The sequence below is a fragment of the Chlamydotis macqueenii genome, chromosome 13 (genome assembly GCF_036417535.1).
Source record: "Chlamydotis macqueenii isolate bChlMac1 chromosome 13, bChlMac1.mat, whole genome shotgun sequence".
NCBI classification, from domain to species: domain Eukaryota; kingdom Metazoa; phylum Chordata; class Aves; order Otidiformes; family Otididae; genus Chlamydotis; species Chlamydotis macqueenii.
In genome coordinates this window covers 960,325-984,895 of record NC_141568.1, presented here as the reverse complement: position 1 = coordinate 984,895, position 24,571 = coordinate 960,325, and the positions used below count along the sequence as shown (strand labels likewise).

At 50.0% G+C, this 24,571-nt stretch overlaps 1 long non-coding RNA gene across 3 annotated transcripts in view; it reads left to right on the top strand.

Moving 5' to 3' along the window:
• Positions 1–19,985, top strand: part of LOC147599029 (uncharacterized) — a 97,133-nt gene extending 77,148 nt beyond the window's left edge. For all 3 annotated transcript variants that reach the window (XR_015260007.1, XR_015260008.1, XR_015260009.1), the window contains 2 exons: positions 8,090–8,263; positions 19,539–19,985. This is a non-coding gene — a long non-coding RNA (uncharacterized LOC147599029). The remainder of the gene's footprint in view (positions 1–8,089; positions 8,264–19,538) is intronic.
• The last annotated feature ends 4,586 nt before the right edge of the window (positions 19,986–24,571 follow it).

The window sequence follows — 24,571 nt, the reverse complement described above, 5'->3', positions numbered from 1 at the left end:
AAAAATCCTCTCAGGCGAATGAAGAGTGGCGAAAGGGAAGATGGTGTGTGCGCGTCGGCGCTGCCGCCGCACCGCTGTCCGTGGCAGAGCAGCGTGTGGGGATTCTGCGAGGAGCAGAGCGTTCGTTGGGCGATCTGATGGGTTACCAAGGACTGCTCATGCTGAAATCGTTAGTTAAAGCTGTGACGTTAAAGAATTGTTATTTGGTCATGGTCTCATGGCTGTGTTTTGCTAGGAGGTGTTTGAAAATTCTCGTCTCTGCTGTCACATAATCTGTACTTGCCCTTTTGTTTCATTTTTTTTTCTTTCCCCTGGTCATTTGAATAATGTTTTCAGATCCTCGATTTAAGCTGGATTCAGCCTGGCAACATTTAGAAACAAGCAATTAACCGCACGCTTTGTTAGAACTTCTGCTGGAGCTTTTCTGAGGGTGTCAGAGAGCACCTACCCTCCCCCCACCCGCCTCCTGCACATTTTTAAGAATCCCATTAAAAATTTTTCAGGATCCCCCATAAGAGCCAAATGCATTGTTTCCATGGAAACAATTAATGGAAAGAGCAATTTATAAGACTGATGTAAAAAATGAGCACTCCATCAGACCCCCTGCTGCCCTGATACACAATCTGGAGGAAAAGTCTGTGGCGAGGTTTGCATGAGCTGCGTTATGAAAAAGGTGGGGGGGCAAAAAGGAGCCTGCGCGTCCCATCCGCAGCACGGTTAGCGATGCCTGTTGTGCTGCGTAGCGTTATTAGCTCTTGGAGAAGACTAGTAAATTCTCATTTCATGACGTCTTTTGAAATGCTTTCCCTTTGGAGAGCGTTTTTTTCCCCTGATCCCACCCTCTTCCGCACTGCACACGCCTGCGTGTGGGGAACGGAATCACGCCGGTGATACACGCGGCAGCTGGGTCCCCGCGCCCAACCCGGCCCTTGATTAAAAGGCGTTCGGGAGCCCTGGTACTGCCCTGGCCTCAAAGGTCTCACAGGTGCCCGCTTAGAGACCGGCCTTAAAAGCCTTCTCTTTATTTTATTTTATTATTTTTCTTCTAAATCTGCCATTATAGTTTTCTCTTGGCCGATATTTTGCATTGCTTTTATCAATAGATACATGTAGGCTTTGCTGTTTAAAATGGAGAGCGAGCCGTGCTCACCGTGTACCGTGAGGCTGTCGTGCCGGACAGGTCTCTGAGCAGGAATTTCCCAAACAGCTTCTTTTTGGGGAAGAAAAACCCGCTGCAAATTCCGTCCCGCACAGTTCTGCTGCCGAAGCAGGCGTCCTGCGCGTCTGCGCTCCAAAGTACGTGGCAGGGATTTGGGAGCCTGACGGAAAGCATCCCCTGGCACAGGAAAATTCTTTGCGTAGCGGGTGTCCCCGCGCGGGCTGTGCCGGGGCGAAGCGGCTTCGATCGGGAACCCCGGCTCGGGGCTGCGGCAGCGCTCCCGCATCGGTGCGCGCGGTGTGTTCGCTAGTAATTAAATGAGTAAAAAAAAAAAAAAAAAAAAAATTAAAAACCCCCAAAGTGGAGGAGCCGCTGCGCGGGGAGATTTTCCTGCAGAGGGCACTCGCCATCCACGCACCGCGGCCCCGCAGCATCCCCCACCCCGCACGAGCTGCGAGTATTGAAAAAAAAAAAAAAAAAATTTCTAAATTATGAAAGCAAATTATTCCCTTGTAGCGCGTGAGGCCAGCTGAAAGAGCAGCTGAGATTTAAGGGGAAGAAAAAAAAAAACAACCCTACCAAAGGGTGGGGAGCGCGAGGGGGGCTGGAGGGACGGAGGGTGCGGGGGTCCGGCGGGAGCGGGGGGAATCATAAAAAAGGGTGAAAGATGGCACAGCTCCGTGGCTGGGTCACAATCGACTAACACGGGGGATGAGAGAGGCTAATGCCTTAATTGAACCCCCGGCCAAAACCGGGAGAAGGCTACAAGAGCGTGGGGCGGATACCCCGCATTCTCGTGAGTCTGTGCCCACCGGAGTACGAAGCGCCGCGGCCGCCGAACACCAGCGTGTGTTGCTGCTGTGTTTCCATCGCCCTTCTGGACGGGAAGGCAGCAGACCCACAAAGAGCTCAGCCCCCAGACCCACAAAGAGCTCAGCCCAGAGCATCCCGGGCTCTCCGTGCAAGGCTCTGCAGTACGCCTGCGATGCACGATAAAACGCGTTGGTTCCCCGCATTCGTGGGGAACACCCTCCCATTGCTAGCAAACTCCCATGGAAAACGCATTACAGAAATTGTTTATGGTTGTTTTAAAGCAGCGGAGAAAACGGTCGTGCACTTCCCTGTGCCCATAACTCATCAAAGGTGGAAAAAAACCTTGCAGATGCGTTTCAGTTTTAATAGGATTTGCATTTTGTTATGTGGCTGTATTACACCAAAGGAGAGTGTAAACAAAAATAGCCATTAACCGTAAAGCCAACTCTCAAAAATATAGGTCTGGCTATTACAGGAATCTGTAATCCAAATAATTTTCACTTTGCTAATGAGAATCGTGAATGTGTTTTTAAATTTTCTTTTGGCTACTTGTTTTATTCTTTTTTTCTTTTTAATTTGTTTTTCTCTGTTTTTTTTTTTTTACTTTTCTTTTAAAATTTTAGCATTTTGAAATAGAATGGGAATTGTTTTTATTTTACAAAGTATCCTTTTCACATGCTCTAAGTCCCTGACTAAAGTAAAACATTTCTGATTTGAGGCAAATTCCCTTACAGCAGCACACACACGCTTCCGCTTGCAGCTGAGGAGAGAAATGTTGTCAGTAGCAAATTTTGGTTTGGGACGCTCTGGTCTGCTTTTAGACGTGCGGGTTGTGCTCTCCGGGGCCGAGGCAGGTGAGAAAGAAGCACCAACAAAATGGCAGAGCAGTCACTTAGAGAGGGGCTGACGAGCAGGGCTGCCCGATTTCTGGGGGGAACGGCGAGCGGCTCCCATCTCCCCGCTGCAATAATCCAGCTCGTTTCGCAACTCCAAATTACGAACACTTCAAAATCCCAAACACACATCAGGCTGTAGAACCTTTCCTTCCCTTCCCCTGCTTTCTTTTGAAGGGGCTTCTCTGTGGAAAAGGCTCTTGTAATTTTATTTTAGTGGGTTTTAACTCCGGATTTGAGGAGATAAAACAACCTGTTCAGAATTATAATGATGTTATTTGGGCTCCAACGTTTAAATTAATGCAACTGGTTCAGGTATTAATGCCCTGGTTTCAGGCTTGTGCCTCAGCCTTAAAAAATTGGTTCAAGTTAAAAAACAGGCACAGACCATTTCAAGCTCATTGTAGCTTTTTCTTAACAGATTTAAATTATTTTAACTAATTTTAGTTGCGATTTGACAATAAAATCAAAGCTCACTGGGTTTATCTAGATTTGTATTTTCATATTTTAAAATGGTTGTGAATTAAAAGGAGCTTGGCTGGTTGTTGTAATTTAATGTTAATTCTTCGTTCGGTAGTGGAAAAATAAAGGCGAACAGGAAAGTCAAATGGGCTGTTCCCAAGTACAGGAATTCCGATGGGGCAATTTTTGTGTGACAAACGTACGAATGGTCACAATGCTTGTGCAGGTGTGGGGCTTCCCGAATGGCAGGACAAACAGCGTTATGTGTCTTTTTTGTTTGTGTTTGCTAGAGAATCTCTTCTTTTAGAAACCAGTTCCCCGTATCCAAAACAGGGCTTTATTTTTGTGTTTTGCCACATGCGTTTGGTTTTATCTTACTGTGGTTTGCACACTTGTGCAGTTCCAGGTACGCGCATGGCGCAGCTGCGACAGCTGACTCCTGACCAGCCTCACCGAGCAGAACATCTGTCGATTCCCAGCGCCCACGTCTCCGTAACACGGGATAAATCCCGGGTTCCGTGCTGCGCTCCCTCCTCCCCGAGATGCTGAGGGAAGCAGCCCGGCCGCAGGAGAGCCCGCGGAAGCGGCTGGCCGGGCTGGGGGCTGCCATCGCCTGTCCCGGGGTGGCCGGCAGCGGCGGCTGTCACTGCGGGGCCCGCCTCTTGGCTTTGACCCGACCCGGCTATTATCTCCCTTCCATTTTACCGTCCCCCTTGCTGCAGATATTCCCATTCATAAAATCTTTCCTGCTCGCTTGCAGCGTGAGGGCGAGTGCTGGTGTGTATCGGAATAAATAAGAGCAGGAGAAGAAACGATTCGTCAAACCCCTTATTTCCTGGAGTTCCTTCCCTGATCCCTGCTGCATGCATTGCATTATAGCGCAAAATCTTTTTTTTTTTTTTTTTTTTAATATACTTTCTTCTGTCATTTATTACACACCAGGATATTTCAGTGTGCTCAGATCCCGGGTATTCACGCAACCTTGCCCGGCAGGGCTTCACACTGCGCAAACTGGCAGCTCTGGGCCGAATCCCGGGTGTTGTTTTTTATGAGGATACCAGAAATCTGGGAAAACTGGCCGTGTCTGGTTCTGTCTGGGAGCCACCCCAGCTCTGGGCATGGCTGCGGGGATGCCTGCAGTTGCGGTCAGACGCTCGGTCCCCTCGGCCGCAGTGGGGATGCCGGTGGGACACGGCGCGCTGGGAACCGCCGGCAAAGCCAGAAAATGGCTCCTTCAGCGACGCGCTTCTTCCTGCGCTGCATCGGAAGTGAGCAGAAAATATTGTGACTAATTGACAATGCTGGAATGCAACTAGTAACTCCCGTCCCCTGTGTGCTCCATCCTGTTTCAACAGGGCTTGCATAGATTATTTTTGTTTGTTTGGTTTGTTTTTTTTAAATTTAAAAAAAAAGCCTTTATGCACTTAATTTTTTTTTAATTCTTGGTTCACATTTCAAATATTCTGGAATATTATTTGCTAATATTTTCTTTTTCTTCTCTCTCGCTTTCTCTCTCCTCCTTTACCCCGCAGTTCCCTTTTACCCTGCTCGCTGGATGGGTTGCATTTTCTTTCCGAGCCGCAGCCATCGCCTCCCTGTGAGCGGGAGGACGGGATTAGATGTACTTCTTTCAGACCTGAGGCATTGCTGCTTCTTCCCTGTACTCAGCATCCAATTGTCTGGCGCTCTCTGGGTCCTAAATCCGTCCTGAATTGGTTTCATAGCTGGCAGATTTGTGCGTTCCATCTTGTTTTGGGACCTGGCTTTCCTAGGAATATCTCAAATCATTTTGTATTTTTCCAAGTAGAAGTTTTATTACATGCAGACAATCTGTACATGAGCAGCGAGAAGGAGCAGATAAAGGGTTGATTGAAAACACGTCAAATGCCAGGTTTTGCCGGGGTGCAGCAGAACGGGGATTTCTTGGGAAGGGAGCGGTGCCAAAGCCCTGGGCTGAAATGGATGGGCTCGCCTTGCCCCCGGCAGAGCAGTGGTTAAATTATGCACTCGTTGGAGTATGAAGGCAGTTCTTCTTTGCTGACAGATAGTTTGACCAGTGTCAGGTTATCCCGATGCGTTCAGCATACCTTCATTGCATCATAAATAAAACAGACAAATTACTTTTTTTTTTTTTTCCTAGGGTGGAATAAGCAGGAGGAAGGGGAGGGCTGGGGAGCGGGGTAGCTGGGGGTTCAGGGGGGTGTGAAGAATTAGAAGGAAAAGAAAAAAGAGAGAGATCTTTGCAGACACTCTATGAATCTCTGCTTGGCAGCTGAGAACAATGAGAAAAGCAAGCAATTACCTCAAATCCTTCCCCTTATCCAGACATAGGAAATATATTCCTGCCTGAGCCTTTTTTCTCGTCTCTCCCTCCCTCCCTCCCTCCCTCGCCCTCCCTCTCTCCCCCTCTCCCTCTCTCTTCCCCCCTGTATATCTAATTTAATTCTTCGAGGAAGGCAAGGCAGATGTAACAAAGAAAGGAGGGTCTGTGTCGACGGGCCACTTCCCACCGCAGGTCAAAGCCTTCCTCCGCGGCAATCCTCCCTTCCCAGCTCTGCCCCGGCAGGCTTCCGCAACCTCTGCAGCAGCATCCCTGAAAAATGAGCAGAAAGGTATTTTACAGCTCCAACTCTTTTACAATTCCTCCCAAATAAAGTGGTGTGAATACTAAATCACCCTGTCCGAGTGCAGGAAGCCGACGTGTTCCTTACCTCCCGAAATCCATCCCAGAGGGGCAAACAGAGCCCCGGCTCCAGATTTCCCTCACCTACTGTGTTCAGTGGCCTCTTTACTAGCGGCTTCCGTCTTCTCCTGGAATTTAAATTCTCCTTCCTGGATCGTTTTTACCCCCTTTTTTCCAAAGCCGCATTTGCGAGTGTTTCTGTAGGCTGCCGGGTCTGCAGCAGGGCCGTCCCTGGGTGGGTCCCACGCGCCCGGGTACCCAAAACACGCGGGACCCGCATCCCCTCACAATGCCACGAGACTTCCTGATGCGAGAGCGACAGTTTACATCGAGATATTTTGGCCTTTTAATTGCTGATAAGCCTTTGGCTAGCAGATTTATTTTTGTTTCCGAGGGAATAAATAACGCAGGCGTGCGTACTGCCGATGGGATCGTCGCTCTCCTCGGTCAGCCTCGGCGCGTGCCCGAACACGCGACTGCGCGGGGCTGCCCTGGGTTTGCCGTGTGCTGGGACCGCGCCGCGCTGCGAGGGGGCCAGCGCGGCCCATGGGCTCAGCGTCCGGCACGGCCGCTGCTGCACTGCCTCGCTCCTCGGGGTCTCCCACGGGAGCTGCCCCCGCGCGCTGCTCCGCGGGGCCTTTTCGGGTGGGTGCCTCAGGTGATGCTGCCACAGGCACAGCCATCGCCGATATTTGGAAACTCAGCCCCATGGTGGCGCATCCCACATGCCCGTCTCCCCCTTTGCACCCCGCATCTGGCGTGGGGCTGCCAGGGAGCACCCCTCATTTTGTCTGTCCCGTGCTCTCGTTCCTTTCCTTGCACTGTTCGTGATCACCCCAGCGCCTGCAGATTGCGGTTTAAAAGTTGACAAATCGTCTGTTTCCATTGCCTCTGCTTTTAGAAGAAAACTGAAATCACTATTAGACTTTTAATAATTTAAGATAAAACCGCCGTTCCTTAAGCATGTTCCCTGGCTATATTTTTACAGTCGGGGGATAGAAAGGAACATTACAGGAAATTTAAAGGAGGCTTTTGGTATTAAATCTTCACCTCTTCCAGAAGATAACGCAATTCCGTAAATCTGCGCGAGACCTTTGTTTAACCCACCCCCCGCTATCGCGGGCGAGGTTTTATAGGCGGCTGTCTCGCTGCCGCTCGCGGGCGGTGTTTTACATAATACCCTTCAGCATCACCGATATTAACCTTGATGGCATTATTATTGCTATTTACAGTTCATATGCTGGTAATGGTAAACCTGAATGGGATTAATAAAATAAATTAAGTGATGGAAATATTAATGCTATTAACAATCAGTAACAATAGTTGACAGCGTAAGAAAAGGAATAACCTGCCATTAACCAAGCAGGGCAGAGTCTCTCCAGCATATGCATGAAGGTATCTGACACTTCATTTTGATAAACCCGAGATTAATTCTCTTTCAAGCAACAACTTTTCCAGGGCCTTCATGCTTCTCTGTTCCAAACCCAGCTCCGGGCACGTTTCCCACGGCACCTCCCTGCTGACGGAGCGCCCAGTGCGCTGCGGGCTGGGCTGGGGCAGGTGAGGACAGACCCCGCGGGCTCCGTGCGATGCTGCTGCGCTTCCTTCGCCGGGTTGTGGTCCCACAGGGATCCTGGCCCTCGTGAAACGGCCGTGGCACGTTTCCCGTGCCCTGGGTTTGCTTTTCCGGCAAAAAAATGACACCCTGCTTCTGGGTGCACATGTAGAGCTGGAGGACCCATCTGTGACACACAGCTGTTTCTTTCTGAATTTCTGAATTAACATTTTTAAAAAGTGAGATGGGTCCAGCCAGAGGGTTAACGGGCTCTGGAGCTGGAGCAGTAGCTGTTGTCATCGTTTTGGGTTGACGTGATGCTGCACGGGTGGGCACTGCCAGAGACCTCTCCTCTCCGTCCCTGCCACCGCGACACCGGCCCTGGAATGGGCGAAGGTGACGTTATCGGGGGCTGTGAGAGAAGTGGTGGCTCCTGGGCTTTTTAGATGGGGTGGCTGTGATTTGCCAAAGCCCTAGAGAACAGAAATATGAGTCTGTCTTCCTTTTCTTTTCATTCCTCACAGGAAGCTTCTCCTAAGCCTGAGCCCGGGTTTATCGGATGGGACCACATTTCAGCCGGTTTCTGGACTAACGCGCTGAGCACCCTCATACATCGTGCTCACGGGTCAGACGCCGAGGCTGCTGCGGGGCTTATTTGAGCATCCTGGAAAATTCCCTGCTTGACAAGGCGGGTAAAGGTTGGTAAGAAAAAAGCGTTGCTAATTTTTTTCCCCTTACAAATGTGTCTTGCCAATCCTTTACAGCTGGCTACAAGCTAGGATTTCTCGCGCTGAGAAAGAAAGCGAGACCATAAATAAACCAGTGCAGGACACCTGGAAAGAATAAAGCGCCCTTCTCTGCCTTGCCGGGAGGAACCGGTATCGGCCTGGCTGGGGCAGGAAGGCGGTGCGGGAAGAGGAACCCGGGCTCAGGGCTGGACCGGCACGGAGATGCTCGCAATGGTTTAATTTCATAACAGTTTCTCTGGTGAAACACAGCTTTTTAAAGCTCTCAATATTAGAATTTTGTTGAAGTCTGGATGAAAGAGCGCTTGCCACTATTCCGGTAGCACTGTCTTTAGTCAGAAGAGAGGCTGACACCTAGTTCTCCATATAAACTCAAATTTCACCCGCCTCAACCGCATCAGCAGAAAATGGCCCAGCTCCGAGAGCCATGTGGGGCACAGGGTTCCCGAGAACCCTGCGGATCGGCGGTGTCGTACGGTGCTGTGACAGCCCAGGTGGAGCACGGGCTCTTCCACTCTTTTCTGTCACATTTCGCATTATCTCATGCCCAGATTTCAAATGTGCGGGGTTTTGGCTACACTGAGAAAAAAAACCCTCTTTTAGTAACTCATGTTCTCTTTGCTTTCTGGTGGGGAGAAGAAGGCCAAGCCACCTGAGATAGCCCTTCGACAGCGCCCCTCAGTAGGAACTGGCTTCCCCTCGGCTCTCAAAACCTTCTGTAAGAAAGTGCTGAGGAGGAATAGTGGGCTTTGATCTAGGGACATGAAATACCGCCACAAAAGCCCCGTGTTTCACGAACAGACCTTATCTCTGACACGCTCCCTACCACTCTCCGAACCTGATACTCTTCCCAACACGCATCAGCCCTGTGCGGCCGTTATCTACAGGGAGCAGATAAATACGTATATACACATAGATGTTTTTCCTCAGACTCTGGAAAAAACCACTTGGCACGCCCCGAGCCGACGCCTGGAGGTGCCCTGCGCTAGCGACGCCCTTCACCCTGTGCCCCCGGTCCGTCGCTGCGGTGGGAGGCGATAACCGCGTGCCTGGGCGTGGGTTTCCTTCTGCTGCGTGCCGCAGAGCGAGCCCGCTACCTGCGACAGGCATTTCTCACCCAGCCGTATTTAATACTCCCACACGTTGTCTCCATCTTTGCCGCTGCACTGCTGACTACTGAGGTGTCTCCTCTCTGGCTTATTTTAACATGGATTTAACACCAAAATGTTAATGTGGGAGCGCTTCTGGAGAGAGGTGGTTCCTTGGTCCTGGAATTACGGAGTAGTCTTGAGGTATTAAGAAAATTTAACTTTCTTAATTGATATTGGCCTTAATCACCCATTAGCCATGACTTAGCCCCCGCCAGCATTTGTACCAATATTGCGGTTTATTTGAAGGAGAATAGAATTTTCTGTTCAGTTCGCTCTTGGTGAGCTCAAAATGGCTGCACTGTGCTGTAAGATGGAGCCTCGCTTCTGTCGAGATAGCACTGGAATTAGCGAGCGGCAACGGCATTCAAAATCGCGACTCCTGGTTTATCTCCTCACACTTCGCCTTCCTCCTGGATCTCCTCGCCTTTCCCTGTGCGCTGTCCCAGCCCCTTTCGAGAGCGTAGCAAATAGTCATTACAGCGCAGATTTTTTTATCCACTGGTTTAACTTGCATATTTCTGCTTCTCTCGCAGTGCGGCTGCAAGGCTGCTGGTTACAGTTACAGCACGCCGTTGGCTCTGCCACGCGGTTTTACTCGGAAGGCTTATAAAACTGCTAGGAGAGTTCATGCCAGTGTAAGGCCTGGCATAAGATGTGTAAACTTGGGAATAATTTCTTTTAACGTTACAAAAAAATTTCAAAATACGATTTACTTTACTATTCATAACTTTACATCGCTCTGGCTGTGCGCGCTTCTGAGCACCTTCCATTCCCGTTTATTTTAGTGCTCGCCATCTCCTAAGAGCAGTTCAGCATCTGAAAGGTTTGGATCCAAGAGGGTTTGTAAGGATAATGCCAGGCACGTGGGGGAGGGGGGCAAACCATCAAAGCCAGGGACTAATATTGTTGCCTGAGCCTGGGCCGAGGCACGTGTTTCCTAAGCACGGCTTTTTTTTTTGCCCTTTTTTTTTTTTTTTTTTCCCCTTTTACACTGCCGCGAAGCCAGCCCTTTGGCAAGTCACTTAACCCCTACATCGGTGTTTCTGTCTGAAACCAATAACACGAGATGATGAGGATTCTGTAAGCAGTAATTATTCTTCTCCTTATTCATAATTTTGCTCCAAGTTGGGCTGGCGTGAGGTGTAATTGTTTTTATTAGAGGATAATACTGGAAACAACCATTTGTAAACCTCGGTAAATCTATAGAAACATTTACTCTCAAAGTTTCATGAAGGTTTTTATGATTTCCGTACATGCCGCCGTTAACATTTCCAATTAAGCTATCATACGTGCTGCATACATTATGTAATTATACTAGACACAGAAGGAGCAACTCAGAAATTACAAGACAAGGACAAATACACAACAAAAACTTAATTAAAAATGCGAAAGCCACAAGAGGCAGAGAGAACAACAAATTTCAGGAAATTAATAGTCTAGATTAAAAATTATTCAGTACCTTAACTCTAATGGGATAGCATTTTAATATTCAGCCTTCCATGTCAATATTGGGTGTTTAAATCCTGAAATGTGAATTTCCAGGCTTTTGTGACATTGACTCACAATCTTAACGTCCTTTTAATGTACTTTTTGTTGTGTAAATCTGTGTAAGTACCATCCGTCATCAAACCTGACATCTGACGGCGCGGCAGAGCCAGCCTGCATCTATTACAGCTTTTTGTGTTTGTGCAGCGGAACCCACTCACACGGATTCCACTGAAGGCACAAACCTGCTAAAGGAATACATTTTCTTTACACTGAAACAATAGACCTGCATCAAAGGAACATCCAGGGGAAGAATAAGTCACTGCAAAAGATAAATTTCTTTTCCGCAAAAAGGCAAAATGCGCTCAAGGTCCGAGCCGCTGAAGCAACGAGTCCCTTGACTTACCCAGGCAGTGTGCAGACCAAATCAGAATACAGTCATCTGAAAATTGTCAAACAAACCCAGCCAACACCTCGCACTTTTAACGTACTGCTATGGTTTGAAGTGATTTTAAAAATTTAAGGAAAATGTGAATGAGAACATTCCCAGCATCCGTAATGCAGTTCGGTTATCGCTGCTCGCGGAACGCAGCACATGGCTGGAGCTCACCTCGCACACTCCGGTATTACAAGCGAGCAGCCACCTCTTTTTTAAAATGCATTCACATTAAAAAGCTGGGATGATGGGGCTGGGACACCGCTCCCTAACCTCTGTCCCACGGCAGCCCCCCACAGCCCTTCGCTCCTCCCAGCCGCGGGCAAAGAGGAGCGAGGGAACGGGATGCGGGATTGTCTTTTGGCATGACAGGTAACTTTTTGCAATTTTTTTATTTTAAAGAAAAGAAAGGTGATGTCCACCCTGACTGCGGGGACATCTCTGGAAAGTCCCAGGGAAAAGCTTTATGAAGTTTTTTTTCCTCAGTATATCCTCCAAAGTCTTCTTTCCGAGTGTGTATGAGGGGGCAGAGATGAGCGGCACAACACGCAAGGAAACTGGGAGAGCCTACGCGTGACTCTCCCCAGTGCTGCTGAAAGGAGAGGCGTCCCAGCGGGTTGCTGGATTGCGCCTTCCGGCACGGCACTTGCAGGGATTGCCCGGCTGACATCTGTCCAGGGACGCCCTGGGTGAAGGTGGACGTGCCGAGTCCATCACCGTGCAAGGCATCCTTGCGCTAGACCTCACCAAGGCCGGCTGTCCGCATCGCCGGCAGCCTCGCCGGAGGCACACCAGAAGTCCTGCATTTCCCCGCACAGGAAAACCCTCTCTAGAAACACCGGTAGGAGTGCGGTACGACAGCCGGCGCCGAGCACGGGATTTGCCCCGCGCGGCAGAGAGCCTTGTCGGTGCTCTGCGCCACGGCAAGGGCGGTTTGCCTGCGGCCACAGCGCGTGCCGGGAGCAGCACCGCCGTCCCGCTAGCCAATCCATTACCTGCTCTGGCACGTTACGGGCATCATGCTCCTGTACGAGTCTGAAGTATATCATCTACCCGCCCGACGTACTCAAGCTCTAAGTGTGCTTTTATGGGTGTCTGCTCGGGATTTGGCACTCCGAGCCGGAGGTTTGGCCAAATTCCGCCAGTAAGTAGATTCATTGCTGTCATTTGGATTTGTAGTGGCAGAATTTGCCCATTATTGTGTTATTTTAATTCCCTCAAGAATCTAATGAAAATTAAGTGAAAAAATAAGGCTTTCTGTATTCTATTTTCAGCATGATGGATTGATAGAAGGACAGGCGACTTATAGTCGTAGGCTGAAGATTTTATGCATATATACATAACAGATATGGAGACAGAATTTTTCCCTTATGGCAATGGAATGGTTTTGATAGTCTTCATTAAAATAGATTTGAAAATACCATTTGTTTTATGTTTAAACCTTAAATTAAATTTTTCAATAATAAAGTATGCTTATTATAACCCAATTCTATCAATCACTGAAATGAACAGCACATTGGTGGGTTCAAGCAAGTAAATAGATGTGTTATTTTATTGCGTGTCAGGAAGGTTTATCGGGTAGAATTCTTCCCTCTGAACCGTCAAGGAGCTGGACTAATGCAGAGCGCTGACCCCGCCGCTCGGAGCTGGGACAGAGGTGGTGGCTCAGACGAGGCCCAGGAGCCCGCGGCCGCCCGTCCCAGCCGGAGGCAGCGGTGCCGGGCCCTTTGGAAAGGACCTCTGCGTAGGTGCGGTGGTTTGAGATATGTGTGAGGCGTGGTGCTCTGCAAAGCTGTTTTCTGAGTTGTTGCCAGAGACCTTCCCGCGGCCGCATTTCTCTAGAGTCACTGGGCCAGTTAAACTGATGATCTTAACAAGTGCTTGAGAGACCTTGAATAAGAAAATAGTTTTAGATAAAATTCAAAGAGGCCGGGTTCTCTGCTGGAAATAGGCATGGGCATGGAGAGCATCCTGCTCCTCGGTCAGGTCAGGGTTTCGCACTGCAAAGGCTTTGCAAAATTTTCCCTTTGCACAACCAAATAATTGCCGGCAGAAGGTGCATCGCTCTGCTGTAGGACAGGCATCATTTTGACTGAGCAGGTACGGCTGCGTGAACCTCGAACGTTTTTGAGATGCATGTAAAGCTTCCAGACGCGTTTGAGTTGGGCTGTGACCCTCCGTGTCCCAGCCTCCTCGGCATGGAAGCAGCTCTAGGGCGGAGGTGCGGCCGCTGCTCTGCTCTTGTCTTTCTGGGGTTGGTCATCTGCACCAGACACACGTCCTGTTTTCCTTCGCGTCTCGGGTGCTTACAGAGCACAGAAAATGTCCAGCGATGGCCGCTGCTGGGTGCAGACGTGGGATGGGAAACATCCCTCCGCTGCGTCCCATCCTCTGACCCTCACTCTACACGCGCGGAGTTGTGCCGTCCCTACGCAGCCCACGCTGTCGGTCCTGGCGGCGCGGGGCGGATGGGCCCTGGCGCAGAGCGGCTCTGCGCCGCGGCAGGCGATATGCTGTGCTCACTGGCTGACGGGCAGATGGTGCGGGTCACGGAGCATAGCTCTCATTAACTCGCAGCTGAAAGCCGGCGCTCTCCTGTTCTGTAATAGCGTGGCCTGCGAGTGTGCTGTGAAAGGAGACCCAAATAAATCACAGTACAGTAGCCTGGAGAAGAGGTCACAAATCTTTTTGAAGAAGAAAAAAAGCCACTTCTGGCCACTGCTGAAACATGAACTTGCACATGTATCCTGTTATAAAAAATGAATTCCATGTTGGGAAACTTATCGGCATGTTTGGGCATAGCTCACAGACGGGGAGAGCTACTAACACTCCAACGACACCTTCCAGATGTTCTCCCCTCAACAATTACCCGTCCTCTCCAGGCTGGCTCGCTGCTCCGCGGACATCCCCGGGCAGGCGGGATGGCGGCCGCCGAAGGCCACTGACAGGTTTGGCAGAGGTGGGAATGTTCTGGCAGGCTGGATAATTTCTGCGTTTTGTGTTATCCATCATCAACACGGCTGAAATGAAAGGGCAGGGACAAGAGTTCAGCGCTCGCCTCCTGTTTACATGCGGAGAGGCCGTGGTCCCTCCACCTGCTCGTGGGGAAAGTGGGATCTCCTGCCCAGGTTTCTCTCTCCCAGCCCACACATGTGGTAACGCACCCGCACACGTGTGTACCACGCTATGGACAGCTGATAGAGGTGGTGATGCGGCAGGTCGTCAGCTGCCACGAGCGCCACAGAGAGGAAAGCATCTATGACAGGCTGGAGTCTGTTACGGAATCAATGGAGAGCGTGAGAAGGTGCGAGGCGCTCCCCAGGCGTTATTTCAGTGAAGTGCTGGTCCCAGCGGGCAGCGGTTAACTCAAAATCCCCGCGCGCTCGGAAGGCGGTGGGGCTCCGGCAGCGCCAGCCCCCCGCTCTGACCAGGGCGCGAGGGTCGGTCCCCCCGCCAGCCACCCAGCTGCCGTCTCCCCGCGCGCCGGTCCCCGCAGCGCTTGCGTGCAGGCAGACCGTTGTTACGGAAATATTTTCCCCGGAAAGACAAAGTAGAAGAAAAATGCATGTCACCAAAGGACAGGTGAAATCTCTTTGTACAGATGTTTTGGAGGTGACACTCAAAGAGCAGAGCTTGCAGGGGTCTCTTGTTTCACAGAATTTACGAAAGCAGAGCGAGCAGCCACAGCAAGGCCCACAGCAGCGATGGTCTGGAGGACGTGAGCAGCGCTGAGGAAAGGGGGCAGCAATTCCCACAAGAAAAAAGGCAAAGTCTGAGCTGGGCTGGCAGTTCTTGGCCCTCTCCCCACTTTTTGTCCCTTGGGAAGTAAAAAGAACTGAGAAGAACAGAACTTAATTTTTTGGGGAAAAAAAAAAAACAAAAACCAAATTTAAATTGGCTGGAAACCTTCAGAACTTGAGTACGCCCAACATTCCTCACACGGGGAGGTTTTGGGGTGCGAGTGCGGCGCTCCTCGGGTTGCTGCTAATCGTGCTTTGCTGTTTGTGACCTGAGGCGTGTGAGGTCATCTCGCATTTGTCTGTGAATGCGCCGGGTACAACACAACGCCAACACGGCAAAGTGGGGTGGAACGCCGAAAGCTAAGGAGAAACACATGGCTGCCGGGCCCAGTACCTGCTTTGCCCCCAATCTAATAAGAAAAAAGCTGGGGTGTGGAAATAGGGTGAACAGTAAGAAGAGGGAAAAAATTTGGCACGTCTTTTGTTGAAATCCAATCCTCCCACTCCCTGTTATGCCCAGAAACCATCTGCAAACTTTTCAATCATTTTTTAGGATACAGTGAATTTTATCATAATTTTGTCAACCAAAACCATATGTGCTTTTTCTATTGACAACACAGGATAACAAAATCAGATTTGTTCAGACCACAAGGCAGGTAATAAATAACTGCGGACACGCTGCTACGACTTAGGATTTTTTTTTTAAAAAAGGTATTGAATATTACCAAAAAATTTAATTTGGGAGGTAAAGTAAACTTCTGAAGAGAAAACCATCTGAGAGAGAGCTCGTGGCTCAATAACTTTCCCCTTCCTGTCAGACCAATTCCAGCGCTGTGTCCTGGGGCCATGAGAAAATGAGATCTCCCACCGCCCGCCCCTGCCGGCGCGCGGGGCGGCTGCACGTGCCAGCCGCAGGTAACGGGCACGGCGTGTTCGCACTGCCGTTACTGCGCCCGGCGCCCGAGCCCACGCTGGCCGTTGTGCTGGGAAGTCTGGATCCTTGAGGCGCAAAGATTACATGTGAACTGAAGTAATTTAGGACACGCTTCCTCCTGATACTCCAGCCGTGGAATCCCTGTCCTTGCTGAGATGAGGCAGGCTGACCTTCCAGGTGTGACCAACCACTGCCAGACTCACGGCCACATCTCCACTCTGGAGCATCAGAACAGCCCTGCTCTAGGTAGGCTTTGGCGACAAGCAGTGTTTACTCATTGTTTGGGTCTACAAACGCAAAAATTTGGAACACAAGTCCCTGTGTAAAGCACTGTAAAGAAATCAGACCTTTTTATTTTTTTTTTGCATTAGTTAAGCTGACACAAATCTCTTCCCTCTGTGTGTGCGTGTTTGTGTGCATGGAGAAAGCTGTAGCAAATGGCAGTGGCTCAGCTTCCCATCACGGAAATTCAGACGGGGCTGCAGCACAGAGACGTTGTCACAGCAGTCAGGCACTGGAAGCCGCTGCCGACGCAGGCGGTGAGCTCTCTGTCCCAGGCTGGCTGTACCGGGACAGGAGCTCTCTGGGCAGTGCGTTAACGAGCCTTTGGGCTGAAAGGATGACGGCTATTATCGTGCGGTTACACTGGAGTTTGGGTTAAGTGATTTAAAGAAAAAATATTTATGAATCCGTGCACAGACAAACATATGGTTTTAATACGATTATATGTATTCCATTAATAAGCACGCAGTTGTCGTGTGCGCAGTGATAAACCGCCCGCGTTTTGTACAGCAGTGCCTCACTAAGAGTGACTGCGGGACTCGGTTGGCTCTCCGCCACCTGACATTGCGCGACCGCTCTTTGCCTGTGCGTGAAAGCGGCTGCGGAAAAGCTTGCGCTCCGTTGCAAAGTGCTCTGAGAGCTGACAATGAAAAGCCACAGCTAAAGCTCCCCGTCAGAGCTGTTATTGCCTTCCCCTTGCTGCCTTCATTTTACTTCAGTATTTCCTCGCTCGTCAGCATTAGCCGCAGTGCTGGACTCTGCCGTATTGTTTTCACATTTTTTGCTACATAACAATGAGACAAACAGACAGACACAGTCCTTGGGCTGAGGAATTTGCTATTAAAACTGTGCTTATTTCTTACAGCACTCCAGGGCTTCAGCTGGGACGCGGCCCCGGGCTGTCGCGTGCTACGTGATCAAGCAGGAAGGCAGAAGGTTCACCTCGAGACCTTCTGGGCGCAAAGGAAAAGGAGGAAAGTCATCTAATTTTTCAGCAATGATAATGATAAAATAATTAATAGACTTTGCAGGTCTTTAAAGCCTTCCTGGTAAGTTCTTGATGATCTTGACAAATAATCAATTAAAGCCTTCTGAGATTAGTGAGCATTATTATCCCGGGTTTATGGATTAGGTGACTGAGGGACAAAGGGATTAAACTCTCAGGCCTGTGCCTTTCGCCCGGGCCAGCCCCGCTCCTGCCCCGGCCCCCCTGACACGGGTGTCAGCGCCAGCACCCACCAAGTCACAGGGGCGGGTTCGGGAGCACTTTTTGTGACGGCACACGGGGAGAGTCAGAGGGACACGGAGCTGTTTGGAGTCAGCTCTTCTGTCTGTTCGTTAATACCGACATCTGTTCTCACCAGGTTTCTCAGGATGGCTGTAGCCACTCCCAGTTTTGAAGTCGTATTTAAAAGGTAATGATATCACTGAGATAGTGAAAGGAGAAAGGTGGAGATCACAAACGGTGGTTGGGAACCTCTGCTGCAATGCTGAGACCCATTTACCAGATGGAAAGAGTTGTACTTCTCCAGAAAATGATGGTAGCCGAAGACTCGGTTACGGGCCAACAGTAACACCATGGCTGCTGCTTTCCCCAGCCGTGCACACGGAGCGGGACGTGCTTCAGGGAAACGGTGCGTGACACGCTTCTCTAAAGCTTGTGGTGTAGGACCTCCACAAACCTCTCTTGTTACAAATCCATGCACGACTCAGCCCATGAGCTGGTTGGAGATACAAGTTGCTGTCATGTTTAGACCACAAAACCTGGTGGTTTTGGTGCCAAGTGTAGCAGAGATTATTTTTTTCCCCCCTGTTCTGACAGATGCTCTATGTTCCATCCCTTTGCCTGTTTTCTAAAAGAATTTCCTCTGCCTGTTTCTTTACATGGAAATGAAAGCCAACGCTTGCTCTGTCCCAGAAATGCAGTCCGCTTTCGTAGAAACACTAGATATTCCAGACTAAGTACCTGTGCCCAGGTTTCCTTTGGCCGAACTGAAAGGGAGAGTATACGTTCTGGTTTGCAGTGAAAATTGCATGATTTTATTTCTGAAGAGGTCTCATTGACACCTAACTGCCAGGTAAAGGAGCAACTTGTTTCTCCTTTTTGAACCCTGGATGGGGGATATTCCAGAACTATTTTCTGTCACATGCTTGAACCTGCAGGACCCGTGGCTTCCTTCGTACCTCCCCTCCACCTATTGCTGTGTCTCCGGTGTAAATCCAAGCGGCTGCTGCCAGCCTCCTCTTTTCTCTTCAATATTTTAATATTGCATCTAATATTTAGCAAGCGTAGGAATGATGAAAACGCTGCTGAATGTGTGCCACAGGACGGCGAATTGACCTGAGGCTGCTGAGAATCTGTGTTTTTAACAGAGATGGGGGGTGTTGTGCCGTGGTGTTTTGTCTGTAAACCAAACCAGAGCCGCTCCAGCAGCACCGACGGAGCTGTGAGAGGCCGCAGGCTCTGCAGGGATGGGTGCTGGTAAACACAAGAACCCTGCTCTCCGTACACTTTAACGAAAACCAAGATTACCGTTTCTTTGGCAGCCAGTTTTAAAAAAGCACCTTCTGCCTTCGGCGAGCAGAACGCGATTCCACCCAGGCAGCCCTGGTGCCGGAGCGCGGGGCGCAGGGGAGCGGGGCGAGGGCCAGGAAGGGAGCTTAGCTGAAGAAAGTGCTACTTAAAGTAAATGCTAATGATTTAAAATGTTATTCCTTCTGTGCATTTAGAGAGAAGGAAAAAAAAGTAAAAAAAAAAAAAAAAAAAAAGTAATAAAGGCTCCCAGCCTGTACCTCATCTCCAGTCACTCCCGGGAAATTCCCCCGGGAGCATCCAGGCTCCCCTCTCCCCCTCTTTAAAAATGGTGGACCTGGAACCACTTACAAGAGAGGCTTAATAAGAGGCAAATGTGTTTTATATTTTTGTATCTTGTTAAGTGAAAAAAGATGGATTCTCACAAGTAGTCTCCTGGTGCAGATTTGAGTGGTCTACACATGCAAATGTTGTGATGCTTCGTCTGCCAGCATCCCCTTCCAGTCCCCCTTGGCCACTTAAAATCCCACCCCCCGGAGCCAGCAGAGATGGAATTGCTTCATTTGTACCATGGATCTGCAGATCTAGGAACTTGTTTCTATCTGATTTGCTGATAATTTACTCCTCATTTGATTTTTTTTTCTTTTCCTTTTTTTCTCCCCTTAGAAAGAAAACAGTGCCTCAGCTCGCATCTCTTCCCTAAGGAGGGAGGAATTGTTTCACCGGGCTGAGAGTATGAGTGAAAGCAACTGGAAAAAAATTTAAAAAGCCCTACACAAAGGTGGCACAGGTATTAGAGGACAAGAAAACCCCTTTGCACCTGAAAACCAATAGTAACATTTTGAATTTGCATTCCTGATTGCTGAAAAATCTGCTAGAAAAATGTAACGTTTAAAAATACACAGTACGTTATGCGAAGGTGTGCGCTGAGCAGCGAGACGTACTCCCCTCCGATAATCATTTTTATGACCCTTTGGAGCAAGATAGTGCCATGCTCACTGTCTGCTTTCACTATTCGGCGGTGAGGAAACGCATTATATCTGTCTTTGATCCGGAGATCTGGATTGCTAAAACTGATGGCCACAATTAAAGACAGTCCTGTTGAAAACCTGACCTCTGTCTGCTCTCGACTTCATGTAAACTTTTCAATATGGATGTAATTTAGTATTAAATTACCCGTGCTTTATTGCTTTTTAGCGCAGCTCTGTCCTGTTGCCTTTTAAAAATATAAAGAGCAACATAAAAGAAAAACGGCAGTGCATCTGTTTAATTTGGTAATTATAGACATGTTTTCCTACGTTTAGAACCCTTTGTGGATGTGTTGTCTATGGAAAAGCCGTGATACTGGAGATGGATTGCTGCTCCGTGTTCTCGGAGCACATCCAGAACGGAACGCGTAACTGCAGCTGAGGTGTGGTGCCTCGCAGAGCTCGCGTCGAGGCGAGCTCCTTTCTTCAGGGCAGCCCAACACGCCCAAAAGGGTTTTTTTCCCCCAAACCTTCAACATGACATCAGCCCGTGATTTCCACTCTGTGGTTTTGTAGACTTTCTCTTTGAATGAGGACTAAACTCCTCAGCTTTAGGAGATCACGGAAATCACAGAGAACGTGATTGGAAGGGACTAGGAGGCATCAACTGATCTCTCACTGCTTCCAAGAAGAAGACAAAAAAAAAAAAAAAAGAGTGGAATTTAGTGTCCGGGAATCTAGGGGCTCCTGTTATCTTGTGCCAGCTGCTACTGTGTCAGCGCTGGTGCCTCCCGCCAGCTCCTCCTTCACCCAGCCGGCGCCGGTCTGAGCGCGCCGCTGCCCATCGCTCGGGTGCGTCGATCCTCGGCTGTCCCATCCAAACTTCTTCCACTGCATCCCTTAGCAAAACACCCAGCACTTGGTCTGTCCTGCCTTCCTCCAGCCACCCAGGGATCCCACATGGGATCCTGCAGTGATCAAGTTCTTCTCGCTGTGGCCTTCGTGTGTGGCATAGCACATTTGTTAGCAGACAAGAAAATTACTGTACATCTAAAAAACAACAGTAAAATTGCTCCCTCTGCTCATGGCTTCCCCAGCCTTTTTCTTTCTCACTTGGTGTTTCTGGCCCTGCCTTCTCACTTCATCACTTTACCGCTTATTCTGCAGCTTGCCTGGCGCGTTACTATCAACCTGGCCAGCGCTGTTAGGTCCATCTTCCCCAGCATGAGGAGAAACCTCTGTGCACTAGGTCCTTGGGCAAATACCGCGAAAAACACCACTGTCCGTTGGTCGCTGGCGTTGCACCTCCGTATGTGACAAGATGGTGGGCTGGTTACCATGCTGCTCACAGGCAAAGTCTCCTCTGCAAATCTGCGGCTTTTATTCTTTGGGTAGGTGCAACGTCTTCTTTACGGACCATTGTTATCTGATGGGGTAAAACGCGTTGATCGGCATTCAACCAAGAGCTCCACTTTTGTCTAGGAATCGCCACTTGAGGCGGTGCGGCAAAGGCACGTAACCTTGCCCAAGAAAAGGCAGAGCTGGCATCTTCTGGGATGCTACCCCAGCAAATACGGGGGGACTGCGCCTTCCTGGGAGACCATCCCTGCGCCGGCGCGGAAAACCAGCGCTGCTGCTGCAGCACAACGGCATGTCTGTGAGCAGCACCGGCGTGCCCGAGACATCTGTTTTCCCTCAGCCTGTAACACAAGGAGGAGGTTAAACCCAAGGTGGGTTTTGTGCGGTTTGAGCGTATGTGGGAGATGGCGCGGGTCCAGGCAGTGCAGGGGACGGAGGAGGCTCCTGCTTGGCTGGGAACTGCGCGCTTCGGGATCGCCGATGAGCTGGAGTCTGCTGTGAGGACAGCATCTCTCAGGGCTTTTATTATTTCACAAGTGTTTGTAAGTCTCTAGTGCCTCTTAAGTATAAAGTGACTGGTGAGAAAATTCCTTTGCTGAACTCCTTAAATCACGAGGACTTTGCCCAACTGGGACACACAGGAGAAGGGATGGTCTGGGCAGGCCCCTTGGGTGCAGGCTGCAAGCACCAGCTCAGGGGGTGAAGAAGCGGTGTTTTCTGAATGGTGGGTCACCGCAGGTCCCAGCCAGCTCCTCCCAGGTCTCCGAGCCGTGTAGACAGAAATCTAGGAACTGGGGATGGGTGGAATGGAGCCACTTCTTTCTTGTAGGTGCCGGTGCTCTCCACGACCAGAAGTACAAGCCAGACACGTCGCTGCCTGAAGCAATGGAGACGCTTCCCAGTCAAGGTTTAGATTGGATATTAGGGAAAAATTTCTCCGCCCAAAGGACTGTCAAACACTGAACAGGCTGCCCAGGGAGGTGGGGGAGTCACCGTCCCCGCAGGGATTTAAAGGACATGTAGATGTGGCGCTTGGGGATGTGGTGGGCTTGGCAGGGTTGGATTTGTGGTCGGACTCGATGACCTTAAAGATCTTTTCCAACCTGAACAACTCTGTGATTCCGTTGTAGCAGGTTATAGTTTGTCCTGCTGCTGCAGAGTAATTCAGAGATTTTAAATGAGATTACAAGTACGTTTTAACGCACGGTTAACACAGGCTACGTGCACCCACAGGGCTCGGGCACCCGCAGCCCTGGTCTCCCGCATGGCGGGGGCTGGGGGTCTCCCCGTCGCAGGGGCGGTGCCCGTGGGAGCGGGGTGCTGGGTGGCGATACCGGCTCGGGCTCCCCTGGGTGCGGTGTGAGGTCTGCAGCAGGGGCAAGCAGCTCCTGACGGCTCTGAAGGCAAATAAAAGAGGAAATATTTTATTTTAGCTTCAGCAATGTTATGAGAAGTGCAGGCTTCCCTCAGACTCTGCCACGTCAAATGTACTGCGGAAAGATTTTTCTGCGACAACCATTCTGGTACTGAAGTGAATAAATAAACAGATATCAAAATGCATCACCCAAGGGAGGTAAATGTGATTTATTAGAGACTTAAAATATAAAATTGCAAGGTTTAAAATCATTAAAAATGAATCTAACAGATGCAGTAATAAAAGAGGAGTGAGAGGTGCTTGCAGCCTAATCTAGCCGTGCCTATCGCGTCTCCCTCACGCTGCCGTACTTTGATCCTCTTCTCCTTTAAGAACAAATGCAGCTTTACCCAACTAATAATTTATTTATAACTTTTTTTTTTTTGTAAAAATTGCATCCACCGGAAAAAAAAACACACACTGCATGGAATTTTATTGACTTCCATGCAAAGATAGAGCTGCAGACCATCAGGAACCTGCTGGGAGCACGCTCCACAGCTGACCGAGCTTCCCTTACCTATTTATTTTTGCAGAGGTTTGTCTGGGGGTTGAGAGCGCTCCCCACAAAAGCAAAACCGAACAAATGAAAATGTACCCCCCGGTGATTCCCCCGAGCCCTCCAAGCCGCTGTTTGAATAAGGGTCCGTCCTGGTTTTGGTCGGTCATGCGTCATCCGTCTCCCCGCTCCCGTGCGTATCTGCTCATAGCACGTTACAGGCGTGCGGCAGGCGCACGGAGCACACGAACCGTGCGGGCAGGTATCGAGAAGCAACATGCAACTGGGACAACGTGGAAATGCACTTATCTCCCTTACGGAGACCTGGAGAGGGTAACTATTTCCCAGGGGCGCGACACTATGAGGGACTTCCAGTGTGAAAGGGCTTCTCAAAGTCCCACATTGCCGTTCACGCACGTTGCTCCCCTTCCCAACGCGCGTGTTGACCGCGGCGGCGATGCCGGTGTTGCTGCAGGGTCATGGGAGAGGTTGGCAGTGTCCCGCGCTGTGTGCCGGGGACGCGAGGAGAGCTCATCCAGCTAATTAAGCTGCGGAGCAAGAGATGTTTGGGAAAAAAGCTTCACTCAAGTTTTTTTCCCAGCAAAAAATGGTGTTGTGAGGAAATGGAGTTTTTCACCTAAATATCTGTCTTGATTGAAAATCTTTGACCTTTAACATGAAAAACAACAACTAGTATTTGAAAGCGGATTTTTTTTTTTTTGCATTTTTGATTAAACTGATCCAAGCAATTATTTTTGTACATAGACTGGTTTTTTTAAAATTTTTTTTCACTTAAAAAAAGGGAGAAAACACTTTTTGACAAGCTTTAATAAGAAGGCGGTTAAGGGGATGTTTTCTCATGTGGATCCCATTTCCCGGGATGCTGAGCCCAGGAGCGCAGCCCCTGCGCTGCTGCGGGCATTTCATCTGAAGGTTTGCACGCGCAGCTCTGCAGCAGAGAGGAAAACATGGGAATGTTTTGAAGGGCAAAATCCATGAGCAGCTTACCGGTCTGAGGGAAGTCGGTGCACGGTGAACCCTCACGGAGAGCTAGCGGGGCTGTGGAGAGAAAGGAGCGCATCGACCCCACGCCTCGCATTTTGGGGTTTGATGGTGACAGTGCGGTGCCAATGCTTGGCTGTCATCTGGAAAAAAGCAGGGCTCTGAAATCATTTGCATGAGGATGTTGGTACAAAATAGCCCTTCCACGCCCTCACCAGCATTCGGGATGACAAACGCATGCCAGAGCGGCGGGCTCCATCGCGGCGGGTGTCGGGTGGGGCCAAGGGGCCGCGTGGGAGCTGGGCAGCGAGAGGCGCTTTGCTGGTGATGGGGCTGCTGGGGAGGCCCGGGAGCCCAGCGCCGGGGAGTGCCCAGGCCCCAGGCGAGGCCGAGCAGCAGAGCAAGCCGCCGCGGCGGGGACGGGACGGTGCTGCGGCTGCCTTCTCTGCCAGCTCAGGGT